Source organism: Vanessa tameamea, chromosome 28 (genome assembly GCF_037043105.1).
Source record: "Vanessa tameamea isolate UH-Manoa-2023 chromosome 28, ilVanTame1 primary haplotype, whole genome shotgun sequence".
In the NCBI taxonomy this organism is placed as follows: Eukaryota; Metazoa; Arthropoda; class Insecta; order Lepidoptera; family Nymphalidae; genus Vanessa; species Vanessa tameamea.
In genome coordinates this window covers 3,779,900-3,800,241 of record NC_087336.1, presented here as the reverse complement: position 1 = coordinate 3,800,241, position 20,342 = coordinate 3,779,900, and the positions used below count along the sequence as shown (strand labels likewise).

General features: G+C 34.5%; 1 protein-coding gene across 1 annotated transcript in view; it reads left to right on the top strand.

Moving 5' to 3' along the window:
• LOC113391876 (ephrin-B2a) overlaps positions 1-13,275 on the top strand; it is a 259,093-nt gene extending 245,818 nt beyond the window's left edge. The window contains exon 2 of the mRNA XM_026627999.2: positions 13,260-13,275. The gene's annotated coding sequence lies outside the window, so the exon portion shown is untranslated. The remainder of the gene's footprint in view (positions 1-13,259) is intronic.
• The last annotated feature ends 7,067 nt before the right edge of the window (positions 13,276-20,342 follow it).

Sequence of the window (20,342 nt, the reverse complement as noted above, 5' to 3'; positions counted from 1 at the left end):
CAATCTGTTATTTTAAAACATAATATATATAGGAAGCAACTTCGTTCCAATCTGGTATCCCACAACGCCTTTATTTTATATATTATAAATAAATAAACAAATATGAATATTGGACAACGTGACATTACTCTGATACCAATGTAAGTAGCTAAAGCACTTGTGTTATGGAAAAGCAGAAGTAACGACGGTACCACAAACACCCAGAGCCAAAACTTTTTCTACATCGACTCGGCCGGGAATCGAACCCGGGACCTTGGAGTGGTGTACCCATGAAAACCGGTGTACACACTACTCGACCACGGGGGTCATCAATATAATATATTGATATGTTGATTAGTTATTTATGAGAAATATTAAGTTGTGTCGATTTAAATGGATATTGGTAGGTAGGGTACCAATGGTAGGGGTTTCAGGTAAACCACGATCCGCCATATTCGACGAGCACTGGAGAAGAAACCGAGATACGGTTGCTATGGCAACCCTCCCGCACGCTGCATCAGCTCAACTTTGTGCTTGATGGGATCTTTTAAATTATTAGTGAATTTATCCTACATCGGTAACAAAGCGTATTATGTGTTTATCATATTTGAATATCCTTTGTAAAACACTAACTACCGAGTTTCTGCCAAGAATCTACATTCCGAACCGGTACATTATTTTGATTTATCTCTCCAGCGTTTGCAATTATCAGTTTTTCTCTACTATATTGTGCATGTATTATACATATAAACCTTCCTCTTGAATCAATCTATCTATTAAAAAAAACCGCATCAAAATCCGTTGTGTAATTTTAAAGATCTAAGCATACATATGGACAGACAGCGGTAAGCGACTTGGTTTTAAACTAAGTAATGATTATAATATTGGCGTGTTTTGGGGGACAGAAGTATGCCGCTCATATGCCGTCACGGCAAATAGCATGACGCTCTCTTATGCCGTCATCTACTATTTTGTGTACACAGGATATACATTATATACCTCGATGATATATACTATTAAAGTAAACTATATAGTGAGTCTCCCGCGAAACTTCGGCCTTTATTCAAAATATTTTTTAGGAAGTTTGGCGCCAAAATGATGAAACTTCTTTTAAATGTTTTTTTTAAATATTATATAGTATACATTAGTTCTGTTAGAATGTTTACGTTTTCATTTTTTTCTTATACAGCCGTAGTACCTCTAACCGACCAGTAAGAATTTAGTAAATTGCAATCAAGAATCCTCTTTAATTCTCTAAAGATCAACGGCTGGAGCTCTTCAAAATTAGACCATAACCGATTTTTTATATGCAGCCATCAAATAACCACCGGTACCAAAATCGGGTTACGTTATTAATAAATAAGATATCAGGTATATTTTTCTTATCAATAACTTAGGCGCAATTGATTAACAAAGTTATAAGTTACAATGTTAACTTAATATTATATAATATCAACAAGACACCCGTCTGAATAAGTATTCCGGTCTTAGAAATTGGCGCTGTATGTGACGCCTATGAAAACTAAGATGTCCTCTGTACCTGTAATGTCGGCGCGCTCATCTTTCAACCCGGAACGTAATCCTTAGTACCTAGTGCTGCTTGGCGGATTGGGATTGTTAAAAAACCCTACCGATATAAAATTTTAGACATTACACTTTTCTAATGGATAAGTTTACTTTCTTTAAACAATAACTGATCTAAAGAAGTTATTAATTTTCAATATTAAAACAATGTTTTGTGTTCTTTTTTCGAATGCGAAATCATTATTTTTTTTTTATGAAATATGCAGGCGAACGAGAGGCTCTAGTCCTATGGTAAGTCACTACCGCCCTACCACTAGCGCCGTGAGAGATTTTAATCATTCTCACATCTACCTTGACTACCAAACTAGGAAACTAAATGAAACCCTTGTGGCTGTAGTTACACTGGTTCACTTACCTTTCAAACCGGAGCTCAACAGTACGAAGTGTTACTGCTTGGCGGTAAAATATATGATGGTACCCAAACGGGCACAAAACACCACCAAGTAAATCAATTATGATATAAGGAAATCATTCTTGAAGTCAACATCCACTAAGCAATGCTTATAAGAAGGTAGTATATTAAAAGTAGAGTCGCGTAAAACGACATAAAAAATTGCATTTGAGCCGTTTTTTACGTCACGAGTAAAATTACGTTGAAATTTTTCACATAATCAGTTTTAAATGTTATATTTTAAACAAAATGTAGTTTGTCACATCTTCAGTGGTAAAAAGCACTTCGTGTCTTGGAATAAATTTAAAAAAAAGATCCTTTACCAGTGAAAGAAAAGCGAGACGAAGAGTTAAATGCGGTCATTGAAAATGATAATCAGCATGACGCGTTCTTTGTGAACTATCTAATGAAACTCGCGGATGACGTATATGGCGATGATACTATGTCAGTACCGTGAATTAAACAATATGTTTTCACGGGGTTCAAACTTGCTACCAAATTACTAACAGTATTTAAATCGGGAACGAATGTCTTGTTCACGAGACAGTCTCGTTCATTCGTACAACAAGACATTCGTAGATAATGTCGAAATATCGAGCTGCACCAATTAAAAATAAAAAACATGGTAAATATCCCGTTTTAAATACTGTTAGTAATAAAAATAACCATGTTAATTTAAAATGCTACCAAATTACTTCAAAAATCGTTAAATGGTTTTGGCGTAACAGATAGACAGAATTACTGTTGATTATAATATTAGTATGTATAAACAGTACGTCAATTAATAAATTCATTTACATAAGGATTATTAACATCAAGGCCTTAACTACAAACTAATTTCCCGTACAAATCATGATCGCGTAGAAATTTGGCAAGTATGCTAGCAGCACTTCCGCGTTGAATCTCAATTCCGATCCTCTGGACATAAAAGGAACCAGCCCTCACAGTCACCAGTGGAGCCAAAAAGGCGAGGTGTTATACTTTTAAGGAAGCCTTTTGTACTACTACTCTAAGGTATATTTACTATATATTTTTTCTCTGTTACCATGATCGCCCGGTGAAAAGTACTACCGTTCGCTCATAAACAATTTGTACTCCAAAGTTATTAATGTACTGATGGTAGATAAACTAGAGAAATACACCTACCCACTTTATTTTAATGCTGTTAGATGCTCTATACCTTTACCCAACTATTTCAGGATGAGGAGGACCTAGTGGAAACCCAACCTACCCAATGAACAGTGGTATCATTTTTGTGAGACAGGATCGCTAAAAAAATCTTCCATAGTCACACAAAGCTACAGCCATTAGACCATCTTCATCTCATCTATCTCCCGTACAGTGTACTGGATCTCAATGCTAATTCGCTTATGTGAGCGGCGTTAGCATGACTTGGTAAGTAATGAGATCTTGATGTTGAAAAGTTATTTGTTCAAAGTCAGAACATATGGTATATATATAATTTAATATTTTGTGTTAAATGGTAATTACTGCACACTAAGGGTTATCATATGTGTCTGACCGCTCACAATACTTTAGACACGTGAACTGGATTACGAGACGGTCAGCCTCATTGAATGTCTGACAAAAAGCTACATTTGCAGCAATTGCACGATAGCTTATCCCATGCAGTGCTTGCAATATCGCGTCACAAGAAAATATTCGTATATTATACCGGCGACATCGAAGACGCCTTAGGAACACTGATAAAGGGGGCACAAAGGGGGGTAGTCCCCATAATAAGGAGTTTTTTGACAACATCCTGATCCAATAATAAACAGACAAGACTAATCATACCTCTTCAAATTTAAATTGTGATACTGCCTGGTAATAAAGATTATCAGGCACATAAAAATAAAATTTACAAGTTAAAAATATATCAAAGTCACGCGTAACATAACACTGAAGATACAAATATAACAATAAAATTAGTATCTTAAATCAAAGTCGAATTTTATTATTCATATTTATTGTTAAAGGTCAGTAAGGCATCTGCAAGCACTTCGGTATTGTAGATGTGGTAGTCACTTTCCATCAGATGAACCGTCTGCTTGATTAAAACCTTTGCCATAAAAAGAGAAGTGGATACCCAATTAGAACGAAGTGGATTTCGCTAAACATAAATATGAAATAAATCAACAACGTTCGATAATAATCAGATTCAAATTCCGTGTGAATTAAAACAATAACAAATCTAAGTTTAAATTATATTGTATAAAGTCGTTTATGTTAGAAAGAGACAGAAATAATGGAAAGAGAGGAAAAGATTGCCTGGGGCAGAACGCTTTTTCCTCACGTGAAGATATCCGCCAGTACACGCTTCTGTGAGCCGGGGAAAAGATCTACGTTCCAACAAAAATAACCAAGTACTCTATGACACACAAGTTAGAATTATAATCTGGGCAAGAGAGGGGTCAATTCTACGATCAAAATATCATTTTATCGCAATTAAATCGTTATCATATTTGGCGACATCCGTGGTCGAGTAGTGCGAACACCGATTTTCATGGGTACGCCCCTCCGAGATCCCGGGTTCGATTCCCGGATGAGTCGATGTAGAAAAAGTTCATTAGTTTTCTATGTTGTCTTGGGTCTGGGTGTTTGCTGTACCGTCGTTACTTCTGATTTCCCATAACAAAAGTGCTTTGGCTACTTACATTGGGATCAGAGTAATGTATGTGATGTTGTCCAATATTTATTTATTTATCATTAGCAGTTTTGCTATTCTAACACAAAAATCCAGTTGATATTCGGTCGAACTTGGATCGGTGTAGTTTCTGACACGTATCGTAACCGTGATAAATTAGTAGAATTGTCCCCGAATTTTTATATACCTAATTTATGTTCATAAATAATCTCGTACTCCTCGTTTAAGAAAAATATCTCCAAGAAGCTCGCATTACTGAGGAACATCTGTCACATAACCAACTAACATTGGAATATTCCATCAAGCTGTGATGGAAAAATCTAAGCCTAAAAGTTTTCGCCCAGCAGTGGGACTTTTAAAAGCTGTTACTCTACTAAATAGACCCCTCGTGGGGGTAAATTGACTATGACTTTAGCTAGAGCTAAAGTTTTATAATTTTTTCGCAGGTAAAGCCGTAGGCTCAGCAATTATTTATATAAATCAACAAGGATATTAAATTATCTTATTCAACTCTCAAGATTTCATCTAAACCAACGAACAAACATTACAAGTTAACTAAAAGCTTTTATTAAAAAACGTATCTCGTTGGTTGTATTAAAACACTATATGCTAAGACTCATGACGTCACAAAGACAAATTTATAATCTTTCAATAATGCTATTCTCCCCCAACCCTAACTAGTTATAAGGGTTCGCACAGAGAATACAAGAAGCCCGGTAAATGGCTCAGCAAAATATTTATTTGCCGAGCGGGGATCGAACTCGCGGTCCTTGAAGCAAAACTAACACTTGATTTGCAGTCATGTGGAAACAGTTGCTTTTAAAATATCAAGATTATGTGTGTAGCTATAATTCATTGCTAATGAACTAATGTATATATACAATAAACTTGCAAATTTGTCTGTACGTTACAAAAAATACTGGAAAAAACATTACCGAATTTTATATAAGAATTTTGTTTTTATTCAACGTCTATTTAGGACTGATGGTATCTGAGTCTCTCAATGGTGGTTGTTTTTTTTTTTATAGTAGAATCAAATCAAAATATACTTTATTCAAGTAGGTTTTTACAAGCACTTTTGAATCGTTATTTAACAAACTATTCAAAGTAAAGCTACCACCGATTCGCAATGTAGATTCTACCGAGAAGAACCGGCAAGAAACACAGTAGTTAATAAATATTTTTACGTCATAAGCAACAGTACTAAGTAACTATTGATGTTGGGTTGTTGGTGGTTAATGAATAATACTTAATCAGGCTACAGAATATGTGTTCCGGTTTGAAAGGTATGCTTGCTGGTACCTTGGCGATGTAAAAGATGGTCAATAGTCCTTGCACGGCTAATTCATATAGGCAGCAATGTCTGCCTACCTATTTTAAATATAAAAGAAGCATGTTACGTACGCGCATGAAAAGTTCTACTTTTTCGGCGTAATTAAAAATATTTTTAATTCCGAACAAATAAAGCTTTAAAATTGAACAACAAACAAAAAAGGAACGGCTGAGAAAATTGGAATTCTCGGCTTTTCAATACTAACAATGATGTTTTTAGAACCAGAAGTAGGAATTACTTAAAAAAAAAACATATACGCTAACCCCTAAAGCAATGACCTTTAATTTACAACAACAATCAATCCACAACAAAAGAAAAACATTTATTCAACAACACAAATAACCATCAATAATCACACCACACAGTAATAACGAAATACTTTACATCCTTATCCTGCAATCTAACGTGTCCGCCGCACAACTACCGCCTACATTACAAGGGAATTCGTGTGACGTCACGCAGATGTCGCTCGGCTAAGATGTTCAGTCCAACAATATACATATAAACCTTCCTCTTGAATAGCTCAATTTTTGATGAAAACCGCACTAAAACCCGTTGCGTAGTTTAAAATATCTAAGCATGCAGACGGCTAAGAGCGTCTGTCATTTAAACCATGTAAAGATTCAGCGATGAATGTCCCTTATAATACAATATTTTCATTCCTTAACAGAAAAATGATTATTACCATAATCAATGTTTTCACGGGCGAAGTCGCGAGCTCAGCGTATTTGTCTATAATTCAAACTAATGGCTAGTCTAGACACGACGATGTGAATTTCTGCCGCGTTTTACTCTGATTGACTGACGCTGAACAAACTGACCTAAGGCTTTGCTTTAATTAATGTTTAGTCCATACTCGCGATTAGTGCAGAGCTTTTATTGGTTATTGGTTAAGTCATTTGGAAACTATTTCAGTGAAAACAGTTGTGTACATGACTTCATTAACTGTTAAATTTAGATTAGGATTTGGTTTGTTGTGGCTCAGCAGCTGGGGTGACCTTGAGCGTGCATTCGCGTACGATAAGATCACATTCGCCCCCTAAAAACAGATCCTGCTAGCTACAGCGGAGCACGGCACTGTAGTCACGGGGTCTTTAGTGAGTAACATTTAGCATTACCAGCCTGTAAATTTCCCACTGCTGGGCTAAAGGCGTGCTCTCCTTTTGAGGAGAAAGTTTTTGGAGCATATTCCAACACGCAGCTCCAATGCGGGTTGGCGGAATACAAGTGCTTTAGCTACTTACATTGGGATCAGAGTAATGTATGTGATGTTGTCCAATATTTATATTTATTGATTTATAGTCCCATTACTTTCTTACAAGTGATACTGTAAACGTCTTGACCAAAATTAATTAACAGTCTATTACAATTGAAAGAGTATTGGTAAACATACCTTAGATATCTCAAGTCAATTCATTTAATCTTTATTTAGTAATTCGTTGTAATATTTTTTAATAATGTATATAATGAAATGGTTCCAAGTAGAACATATCCTTTGTGCTAAGCGTCTCGTGTGGACTTTTCCTCGTTAGACGTTGCTTTATCATTTTAGCATGTAACAACGTTATATTGATATAATGGGTACCAAAATAATAATCGATTTCCAAGTTATTTTATCATAAACGAATTCTTCGAATTTTATTGCAATGTTAATATTTGTAACGTGTGACTGAAACATCCCTGGAGCAAACTCAATTCTGTAGTATAATATACATTTTTATCATTACTAATATTATAAAGGGTTCAGATTTGTTTATTTGTATATAGGAGAGCCGAGATGGCCCAGTGGTTAGAACGCGTGCATCTTAACCGATGATTTCGGGTTCAAACCCAGGCAGGCACCAGTGAATTTTCATGTGCTTAATTTGTGTTTATAATTCATCTCGTGCTCGGCGGTGAAGGAAAACATCGTCAGGAAACCTGCATGTGTCTAATTTCAACGAAATTCTGTCACATGTGTATTCCGCCAACCCGCATTGTAGCAGCGTGGTGGCAATATGCTCCAAACCTTCTCCTCAAAGGGAGAGGAGGCCTTTAGCCCAGCAGTGGGAAATTTACAGGCTGCTAATGCATGCTAATGTATATAGGAAATATAGTAATGATCCAATTCATTTTTTTTTTACTGATAGTATGCTGCATTAGTCCTGTGAAAATTTAATTGTATTTTATTGACATAAACTCTGTGAATAGATTGGTTGAAGTTACTACTGAGTTTCTTGTCGGCACTAATTTACTTTTAGAATCAGTGGTAGCTTAATATTTAATTCGACGCTGTAAAATGACGATTCAAAAATGCTTTTATGAGCCTACTTGAATAAAGAATGTTTTGATTTTTGTCACTGTTTCTTTCAAAGAGATGAGTCAAAGTCAAAGTTAAAGTCAAAAATCTTTATTCAATATAGAAGTGTTTACACTTGCTTATTGATAGTCAAAAATCTACCACCGGCTCGGTTCGGAATTTAACACCTCGGACCTGAGAAGAACCGGCGAAAGAAACTCAGCGGGATATTTTTGTTGTTTTTCATTTTGCATGTACAATAATAATTATATTTTAGCTATTTGAAACAGCCTGGAGGCGATCATTTCATTCCCAAGGTGTGCAGTCAACTAAAAAAAAGTATATTAAAGCGTCATTCATTATATATCTTATAAGTTTTCTAAATTGTGAAACTACACAATAAAATAAAATTATCAATCAGCAATTCTATTAAGAAATAATAAAATGTTGAGTGATTCCTATTCCTTTGAAGAGAGATTATGAAGCTCAGCGAAACAATTCCTACTGGAATTTACCTAAGCTATTTTTTTTATGTTATCTGTGCCACCTGATGGTAAGAGGTCACCATTGATATAGACAATGGCGCTGTAAGAAATATTAACCGATCCTTAAATCGCCAACGCCCACCAACCTTGGGAACTAAGATGTTATGTCCCGTGTGCCTGTAGTTCCACTGGCTGACTCACCCTACAAACTGAAACATATATAAATATAAATTAAAATGTATTTTCTTTGGAAGTTTTCTCTCTTTTCATTTTTAAACATATCTTCTGTCTTTCTCTTCATGTAAACCCTTACGTTTTGATCTTCCACTTCAGGGCTGGAATTTACCACTTAAGCACCCCGGACAGGACGTTTTTTGTACTCGATCAGGGTCAGACTGCCCTAGCTAGTTCCAGGGTCGTCTTTGACAGAAGAAAACCTCGAAAAGCCGAAGAAAACCCGATTTTTTTTTTCGTAGCATCTGATCAATATTCGACTCTAACGATTAGATGACCCGGTGGTCAGAACGCTTGCATCTTAACGGATGATTGCAGATTAAACCCCAGGCTAGTAACACTGAATTTCATGTGTTTAATTTCCATTTAAAATTAATCTTATGCTTGGAAACAAAACATCGTGAAACCAGCATGTTATTTCAACGAAATTCTGCCACATGTGTCCAACAATCCGCATTGAAGTAGAGTCGTGGAATAAGCTCCAAGGCTTCTCTGCAGAAGGATAGAAGGCCTTAGCCACAGTATTACTTTACAGCATTGAAGTAGTACTAAGTAGAGTATGAGGAGACTCCAGATCTCGGTGTTCTCCCATATTTAGCACACTGGGCCCCTAACGTCAACACTGTTCCTCTTGCCTCTTATCCAATTTCATACCCAATAATCTCCAAAACAAATAACAAAAGTTTTATTGACAGTCAATAAATATCGAAGTTGTTCCAATAAAGGATTTATTTTGAAGTACACGCATCCTCATTTCGACCCTACCTTCATAAAATAAGCTTTCTAACGTTCTTATAGCTTAGGAAATAGAGTTTAATTTTCTTCGACACACAAGTAAAGCTAATATTGTTCTTATTAAACAACAAGTATTCCATTTTAACCAATTACATATAATATTTTATGGGGAATAATGGCTTAATGGATATTCATTGGAGTTTAATCGTAATAACTTACGACGTTTTAATTTTTTATTATTTTTTGTATTACATAGACAAATTGGCAGGTAGACACTTAAGTAATACTACTGAGCGAATAATTTAAGTATATTATAAATTTATTAACATAAGAATTGATAACATCAAGTGCTTAAATATATACAAATATGAATTAAAAATAGTTACTGTATAAATCTTGACCGCGGGGTATGGCGGCAAGAATGCTAGCAGCATTTCCCCGTTGAATCGCAATTCCGATCCTCTGGGCTAAAAACGAACCAGCCCTCGTGTCACCAGTGGAGGCAATAAGGCGAGGTGTTATACTTTTGATGAAGCTTTTTGCATCATTACTCCAAGGGCCAAGTGTTTCGACAGCAAATGGAACAAAACGATAATTTGACATAAGACACGAATATTTAGTTTTTTTTTTTAATAATATGTAATACGTAGGTATCTATGCCGTAACGGCGAACGGTACAACGCCATCTTATGTTGTCTTGGTCCCGTTTATGGCGCCCTCTATCCCTCGCATTTATTATTTATTTATTGAAATTAATATCTGATGTGGATACGTCTTTAAAGGTGTAAACAACATCGACCTTCAAAGGCCTAGTCACCGCATAGGCAATGGCGCTGTAAGAAATATTAACCATTCCTCACATCGCCAATGCACCACTAACCTTGGGAACTAAGATGTTATAACCCTTGTGTCTGTAGTTACACTGGCTCTGTCAAACTTTAAACTGAAACACAACAATACTGATTACTGTTGTTTGGCGGTAGAATATCTGAATATATGAGTGGGTGGTACCTACCCAGACGGGCTAAAACAAAGCCCTACCACCAACAAAACTAACTCAAAGCTCACCGTCACAGTATATTATTTTTAACACGACATAAAGCACGTGGATTTAAATCTCTTGGTTCATTTACTTAATTAAAATATACAAAATATTACGACCACAACTGGGGCACTTTAAACATTTCAAAAATTACGAATGCAAAATATGGGGGGATAAATAAATATATACAACTATATATGTTACCAAGTTTTGTAATAAAAGAGGCGACTGTATTTTGAAAATATCAATGTATTAATAAAAAGCGATCTTCTTAACATAGGGGAGATGGAGGGGGCCCCTAAACATATCAGTTTAGGGAATGAATCTTTTATTATTTGAAATGCTTTTAACGTAAACCCTTGCATTGTACCGTGTAATTTGCCATAAAAGTAAGTTGGCAGTCTAAGCGAATGTCAAAAACATTCTGTTTTTTTTTTTTAATCTTGTTTTTATTTGGGACTTTTTCTAACTAAATGTCAGTTCCATCGTCTCCTAATAATATTTCAATTATCACCACCAAAAATTTCCTTTTAAATACCGTTATTTAATATCAATCTTATAAGTATCGGATAAAGCTAAAAAAAAAATACTACCTTATATAAAAATTTACCTGAATATACACAAGTAAAAACTTACCAAATGAACCTTCTTCGAGGTCGGCTAATAATGGCCAAGCATTTCGTATCTGTAACGAAGCGCCGTAGACGTCCTCGTCGTTTCAATATTACAATTACATTTTAAACCAATACCACACAACCGTTTGAGCTTCAACTTGATGATTGAATGAGACGGAGTCCTGCGTGAAAAATTAAAGATAGATATAAAGTCAAAACTTATAAGTTTGCTCTCTATGGCATATTTTTAACACATACATTTTCAAATAATCTATACTTCTATACTTAATATTGTAAATGTGAAAGTAACTCTGTCTGTCTGTCTGTCTGTCGCTCTTTCACTACCAAACCAATGAACCGAATTTGACGAAATTTGGATGAAGCAAACTTGAACTCCAAGGAAGCAAATAGGCTACCTTTTTGCCTAGCACATGACAACCGACCACTAAAACGCGAGCGAAGCCGCGGGCGACGACTAGTTTATTTTAAATATAACTTTCGGTATATTAAATTATTCTTGTCACTGCGCAGTCACGATTTATACAGTAACTATTTTTATTTCTTGTCTGTATATAGTTAAGGTCTTTATCTTAATTCATATGTATATCTAAACTGGAAGATTGTATTATTTTGTTGAGAAAGAGTTGTACTTAAACTGTTTTACTAATTATCCAAACGTATGTACAATAACCGTGATGAATTTAGACGAAAACCATCCTGCGCCTGGTGGGTGACCCAAATAAAGCCTATGATGACATGTGACAATATCTTACTTGTGGCGTTTGGTATCACGAGATGTATGTTGGACTCACATCCGCTGATAAAATATTTTACTGTTCAGGAGATTGTTTAAAAAAAAAGATGAAAAAGACTGATTAACACAGTACTTTTACATGATGACAAACTCGTTAAATCTGATCTAAAATTATCAAAACTGCTTAATTGGATCTCATTAGATTTAATATAAGTATTAAAAAGTTTTGTATTTATTAAAAAGTTACTTGTTTTTATTGAGGCTTTATTAAGACACAGGGTTCCCAGTAAGGCCAATGTTACATTTTAGTTATTCGTGTTCACAAAACTGTGATTTTTGTTTTCAAAATAATTTTGTTACATTTATTACAAAGTTTAATAAATAAATATAAGTATTTTAAATTACCAGATATTTTTTTTATAGAGCCGCTAGTTAGATAATAGAAAAATTAAGGTAGGCCTCATTTGGGTCACTTACGTTATAAATACTAGCGACGCGCTCCAGCTTCGCACGGGTGCTGTTTATTGATAAAGAACATGATGCACTAAGAATTTATTTTGCTTTTTATCAGTGAAATTAAATCATTTGTTTCGGAGATTAACATTACATACAAACAAACAAATTTTACCAGTTAACGTAAGTGTTAATCATATGTATAATCAATATGACCTTGATGGATTATTATCACAAACTAAATATGAAAATTCATTTATACTTGTCAATTTAAAATTCGTAATCTTCATTTACCATTTACGTTTTAAAATTACAACGTGTAGCTTAGCTTAAAATCATTGTTCGAGTTTATACATAATTAAAATGAAAATATGGCTGAAACAAAGCAATTACCCCTTACCAGTCTTAAAGCGTCGCCATTTTACTGCCGTGAAATTTGAACCAGGATGGGTCGTCTTGCCTTAGAGCACTTAGTGTATTTTTTTAAAGTCTGGACGAGGAGCTTGTGATAACACAGGATATCTTATAATGACTTCTGTAATACGATTCTATAAAAATTCGCTTCGTATCTCACGCTCGTCTTCTCCGATGAGTTTCGAGTTTCTCCTTACAGAATACCTCTAGAGAGGCAGTGTCTTTTCTGTTTTTGGAAGTGTTTTTTCGTCCAGACAAGCATGAGATGAATTTAATTAATTCATATCCACACAACCAAAGAGCTGAGATGGTCCAGTTAGAACCTCATGCATCTCGACCGATGAGTAAAGATTTAATTTATTGTGTCCATTTATGTGATCATGGGCCTTTTATGAGAGAAAAGCTGTTAAACGAAAGGATTTTATTAACCCATTTTTTGATCTGGGTGGAAAAATATGTCACATGAAATGGAATGGATGCCCAATCAAAAATATATCCAAATGAACCCGCCATGATAAGTATCTAACAAAGTTCATGTTACCAGATTAAAAGGTCAATATAGATAGACATATGATGAGTGGGAGACCTACCACCAACAATCAACGTTTCCGCATTTTCTGAACACAGATGTTTGGTTATTAATCAGAATACTAGTGCGCCTCCCGCGAAACTTCGCGTTTATTCAACAGATTTTAAGGAATTTCGAAACCTATGAAAGGCTTTGTTTTGATTTAATTTCATTGTAAACTGACGACGTCTGACTGACGTTCGCACGTTTTACGTTTTTTTTAATTTTTATATACGCCGCTCTCTAGCCGGCCTGTAACTTTTTTCCGCTCTTTAAAATTATTATTATTCGTTAAATCGTAACAATTTAGTAAACTACAACCAGGAATCCTCTTTAATTTCCTGCACATCTACGGCTGAAGTTCTTTAAAATGAGACCATAACCGTTGTTTCATCTTCTATCTTCCTAAAATCGCTGGGACAAAAATCGGATTACGCTATTAGTATATAATATGATAAAGCGAGAGAAACTGCGGGACACGATTGTATACAACACATTTAACATATTTATTTTCATAAGCAAATAGGCCCATACATTGTCGACGATCTAAAGAATTCTATAGAATATTTCAAAGAGATTCATTATAAATGGAATTTAAGAAATATTAAGCTTTCGTTCACATAATTACGTATGATCAAAGCTCCCGTAAAAGCTCATTCGTAACAAAGTCAAATTTCACGTGACGGCAGTCATTTTGCGAGGTAATTTGACAATTACCCAATTTGTAATGTAATGTAAGGATGTTGATATAATTATCTAGATAAAGACTGTTCATACTTAAAGATATGCTATAATTTATTTTTTTAGGACAATGTCCTGTAGGTATTACACATACACGCTTTGCGAACCTGGGGGGTAATTCTACTAACGTATAACGTTAATGGTTCCCGATGCTATCCCGATCCAACTACAACTACTCCTCACAAAACTTAACCTCAGCTTATTTAATTTTATTTTTATTAGGAAAACCAACAGTAGATACAATATTACATGAAAAACAAAATTACATTTCAAACTTAACTACGCAAATGTCCTACTGTTTACAGGTAGTCTCACCATGCAGTATCACATAACACAATATGTATTAAAAAATATTTATATATTAGGTTTCCTAGCGATTATTAAATTTGTCATTCTTACATAAATATACAATTATATACATCCATAGATTATGTAAAATCAATTAAAAGCAAACATGTCAATTTAACTATTAATCACTATTGCTCGCTACAACACCAAAAGTAAAAAAAAGAAAAACAAAACAAAACCGAAAAATTTACAAAAGAGAAAAAAATATATACATCCAAAGATGTTTCACTTTAAATATTACTCTGATATATAAACATTTGTTATAAGACTAATAAATTAAACATAACCAATGATTAGCGATGAGAATTATAATGCTTTTTTAAGCTATTATATAATAAATAATAATAAATAAAACCAATAAAATATACCATAAAATTAGAAATGAGCAAAAATAAAATTCTTTATTTTTCAATTAAATTTTAGAACCCATTTTAGAACTAAATTTTTTATTGCTTTATAAAAGAAATAATTGAAAAAGGTATCCTCGTGCTTGATATTTATTAAATCAAGTATTTTAAGAATCAATTTTACTTGCTAACTAAAATAACGGACAAAAAACAAAAATAAAATCTTCGACGCCTTGTTAACAGCGTCCCTCACTTTAATTTAATCTCACTGCGCGTAAAAGTTAACAACGCGGAGTCCACCGAAGTCTAAAACGCGGTCTTCGACAAAAAAAGTAGTAATAAAAAAATTATTACTAAAAAAAAAAAATTACTCTTTATTGACCTGAATTTTAGAGTCTAGGGCCTTATACGAAAGTTTCTATACTATTGTTATGAAGTTAGTAGGGGGACGGGCGAATGGACCACATGGCGGTAAGTGGTCACACCCATAGACATTAGCGCCGTACGAAATAATTTCTAATACGCCACCAACCTTGGACCTTCACTTGTTATGTCCCTTTCATCTCTAGTTGCACTGGCTCACTCATCTTTCAACCCAGAACACAAACAAAGTATAGTGGCCGTAAAATATATGATTAGTGGACGTAACCTAACCAGACAGGCTTGCACAAAGCCCTACCGCCAAACAAAACTGGACTATCAAACAGTCGATACCCTAACTAATATCAATAATAAAAAAAAGCGTGTTCATTTGTTTCATTGTTACGCTTTAACATCTTAACTGTTCAATCGTTGCCATGGTTACAGAAAAAGGTAAATAACACATCCACCCCCCTAAGAAGTGGGCGAAGTTACTGTTTGAACTTGTGTATTATATAATAATAATAAAGCCCATTTATTTCCAACAACCTTAAACAACATTTTCTCTTATAACTAAACTACTCCTTAAAACCACTAAACCCCCCCCCCCATTGGGTAAACGCCTCCTCTAGCTTACTCCATAATTGTCTATCTTTTGCTTTTACTCTCCAATTTCTTCTACTAGAATTATTTCGTCGAACCACCTGTTCCTTGGACGACCTGTTTTTCTTCTTCCCGCAGGTCATTTCCATGTTGTGGTTTCTAATGTCCATCTATTGTCTGTGCATCTCGCTTTATGCTCAGCCCAACGCCATTTTCGTGTGCAAGCATGTAGTACGTCTATTAAGTTGGTTTTTGCTCTAATATCTTGGCTTCTTATCTTTTGGATTTTTCCTATTTTCAATATTCCATCGCTTTCTGACAGTTTGTTAGTTTTACGTCCATGTTTGGCAGCCGTAGGTGAAGGTTGATAGAATACATTATACTATAACAATTCATCATTCAAATAAAAAAAAAATACACAGAGAATTGCGCCACCGCATTCGATTGTGGACAAAAATCAAGTCTCATACTTTCGTTTGTTTGTCTGTCACATTACCTCCACGTTTTATCACCAAACACAGTTTGACACGGCTCTGTGTGTTCTATACACCCTATTAAATACAGACTAATGAATGTGTAGAGAATTAAAAAAAAAATACTAATTCAAATTTTTATGGAATCTTTAATATATTACAGTATATTATTACAACGAATTAAATTATAAGAGCTACTATGCGATGTGAGCATTTCACGTCAATCTACAATTCAGATAGTTGATAGTGTGTTCTTGCCCTTATTCTATAATTGTTTAATGTTGCAAGTAGGCAAACTGTCAGTAAGTGGTAACCACGGCCCGTAGACATTGACGCTGTAAAAATATTAACCATTCCTTAGATCACACCAATACGCCACCGACCTTGGGAGCTAAGATGTTATGTTCCTTGTGTATTACGCTGGTTCATATCAGTGTATTGCGTTTCCATTATGCTGTAGTCCTATCCTATCTCACGTTATTTTAGCAAATGTCAATCCTCACACAGTCTTCTAGGTTAATTCACCCGCGCAATATAATTTGTTAAAACAATCTAACAAAAACTATTCCATTCATGTGTATTTTTTTTTCTTAATAACCGTGACAGACTTTTGTGTTCGTTCCATTTTTGAGTGTTGTTTTTTTTTTCTAATTACTAACAAAAATTCCAATACGATATATACATCAACATACTTTTTTTTAAATAAGTTCCTTTTCACATACGAGCCGTGAATCCCGCGTCGTCGAGTTTTACTCGCAATTAAATTAATCAACCCACAGTTAGACACCTTCTTGAAAACCTCAATATCCCTGCTCTTGAGTGCTGTTTGGATGGTTGCCTTCATATTGTTGCCTTACTTACCAGGTAAAGCATTGTTGGGTCTGTATAATAAAAAGTTTCAACTTTAATAGTTTACACTCTTCCTGTGCTATTAACCCCACCACATAAAATATCCGTACCATGATATTATTTTTAAGTATTGAACCTTATGTCGTATGGAGCTAAGACAATTCTAAGGGAATCATTACCCTTATACGCCCTTTATCTTTGGCAAATTTAAAAACAAACTATCTATTTTTTTAATCCTTAACATAATAGGAAGAGTTCTCTATTTTAAACACTCTGTGTCTCTGGCGATTGATACGTATTTCTTAACGAAGTGCTAAAGAGACGTCGGACAGACGTCGTGTGCTCGCCGTGTTAGCGTCCACTCATTATACTTAAGACGTTTCAGACGATTTCGAAAAACGCGCGTATTTATGATTAATAACGCGCTACTAATAAAATTAAGCTGTAAAATGCTAATTAATTTAAAGATTGTAATTATATTTATCTTGCTTGCTTTTTTTAGGTTTTTGTATTATTAAACATTTTCTTTTGACATAAAAATTATTTTGAATAATCTTCCATCTCAAGTTTTCTCCTATGTTAAACTCAAGGTATAACATGAATTTCCCTCGGTTTACATATTTACTGTGCGAGATATCACACTAAGACATACACAACTTTGTAAATATGTTAATAAAATAATAAAGTGTGTGTGTGTATACTAAAAGGTATGTTTATTGAATATTTGTTATAGTCATGGTTGTTACTGTTACCAGTTTTGAAACCTTTTTTTTCAACTGAAAACTGACTACTTTGATTTATTCCAAAAATATAATTTCAAAGCATGCTTGCTAAGATATGTAAAGTGTAATCAGTATGTTTATCCGCGCAGGAAACGCTGGCCCGTCTGAAGCGACACATCCAACAGACAGACGGCGTTGTGTGGCGTGATAGTTAGAGGGACTAATAGCTCTGAGCGTGGAAACTATACTCTGTTCACTTAAGTTGTTTATTTTAACACAAGTGAATGATCGTGACTGCATTAACGAAATAAGTATTATTAGATTTAACGAAACTTCTTCAAAAACAGAAACTCATCTCTGAATAGCATTAGATAAGATATAATTTAAATATGGTAATGTAAACAATGTTTTAACATCGTCCCGGGGTCGAGCGCGATTCGAACCCGCGATACGCAAGCAATATGCCCGCGAAATGAGTACTAATACGACATCATTTTGAGACGGCTAAGTCTCATGTAAATAGAATTGCATTGAGTAGGGTGACCATCATTTAATATTTATTAATTTAAATACATATATGTAACATACATATTAATGTAGGTACGTAAATAAACGTCACGGTAGCATGCGCAAGCGATCCCGTGGCGCCCGCCGAAAGACGGAGAGGGTACCGCTGGTTTTTTAGTGGGTAAACCCGGCGTACCTGGGCGCACTCGGCGTCCAGGGCTCCGGGGAGTCCCACACACCCCCCCACCTTCCATCACGTGGGGGAAGCGCGTAACGCGTTTTTCCAGCGAGAAAAAAAAAGGTACGTAAATAAATACAGAGCTATAAAATAATATTCCATATATTTTTTTTATTTTTAGCTAGTTTTTAGCCGCGGCTTCGCCCGCGTTTTAGTATGTAGGTTTTAGGTATAAAAACATCCTTTATCCTTCCGTGAGGTTCAAACTTGCTTCATAACAAAATTCATCAAATTTCGGTTCGGTGGTTAAATCATAAAAGCGGTACAGAGTTACTTTTTACAAATTTATAATATGTATTAGTGAAGAAAAATACCTACTTATATATTAAAAAAAAAAAAAAGTTAAGATGCCTATTCAAAAAAATACATCATTGTTTTTGGTTTTGCAAAAAGTATAGATTTAATTGAAACTCAAGCCTGTTGGTAACGTATTGGTAAGTAGGAAGTGGCTCCTGCAATGCTCGACTTTCTTAACATAAGTAATTTATTATACATTATAAAAGTATTGTAAGTGTAACATACACTCAATACATTAATTCTTAAGAAGAAAAAAACATAACAACACTTCGTTACACGTAGAATGCAAAACGAACACATTCTACATTTTAATAAATTTAAGATTTGAATAATGATAACAATAAATACAACCAAACATATCGTCACCCTACCGATTCACCATTGAATGCGCGCGCGCATCCGAGCGAGCAAAATTCCAAATTCAAATCAGTCTCCCTCCGTCTCTTGTCCTGGACGCGTCACAATTTACATATACGTTTTGTATGTAAAATCTTCAACATTTATCTTGAATTTGCTTGAATAAAAAGCTTTTTCTGCCTAACGACGTCGTTTGTAAGCCGAGGTTAATGAACTGTGAAGAACTTTCATACTAAACAGTTGCTTTAACCGACTATCAATATAAGAGGTGCAGTAAACTTAAACGAAAGCACATCATTTATTTAAAAGATTATATATGATTATCCTCTGAGAGAAATACACGTTGAAAAAAGGGCCTCAGTATTTTGTATTAATTTCAACTTTATACCTCTATGCGTTCCAGAGAAAAAGGTATTGATGGACAGACAGACAGACAGAAAAAGAAGTAATCTTATTCTTCTTAGTCTTTTTTCCTTTTGAGGTACGGAAATTTTAGCTCTTACAAACTTTATAATATTGAAATAACGAATACAGCACAAACGAAATCAGAATTAATAAGTAGATAAAAGTATCAAGAATCATGTTTAGTTATCTTGTCATTGATCAAAATCTATTCATCCGGATACAGAGGCATTTTTGCAACAAACGTCTATTTTCATAGATAACTTTGCAACACAGAAAGGCTTGCTGGAATCGTGGAATTTATTACAATTTATTACACGAACTTATACAATCCGGTCGGTGAGTTAAATCATTCTGTACCCTGATGGACATACGACATTTTGTTTTATTAACCGACTTCTGAATAAGGCTGTGTCGTCGATAAAAAAAAACGTGTTCGTGTATAAACACGTTTTTGTTTTCGAGTTAAAAATAATAAGATGGAATAACACTTGTAGTTTCTGAAGTTGGTAAAAGAGTGTAATGTATTTCATGGTTATATGTATATAGATAAAATCCGAATTAAGCATATGTTTCTTTTTTATGCC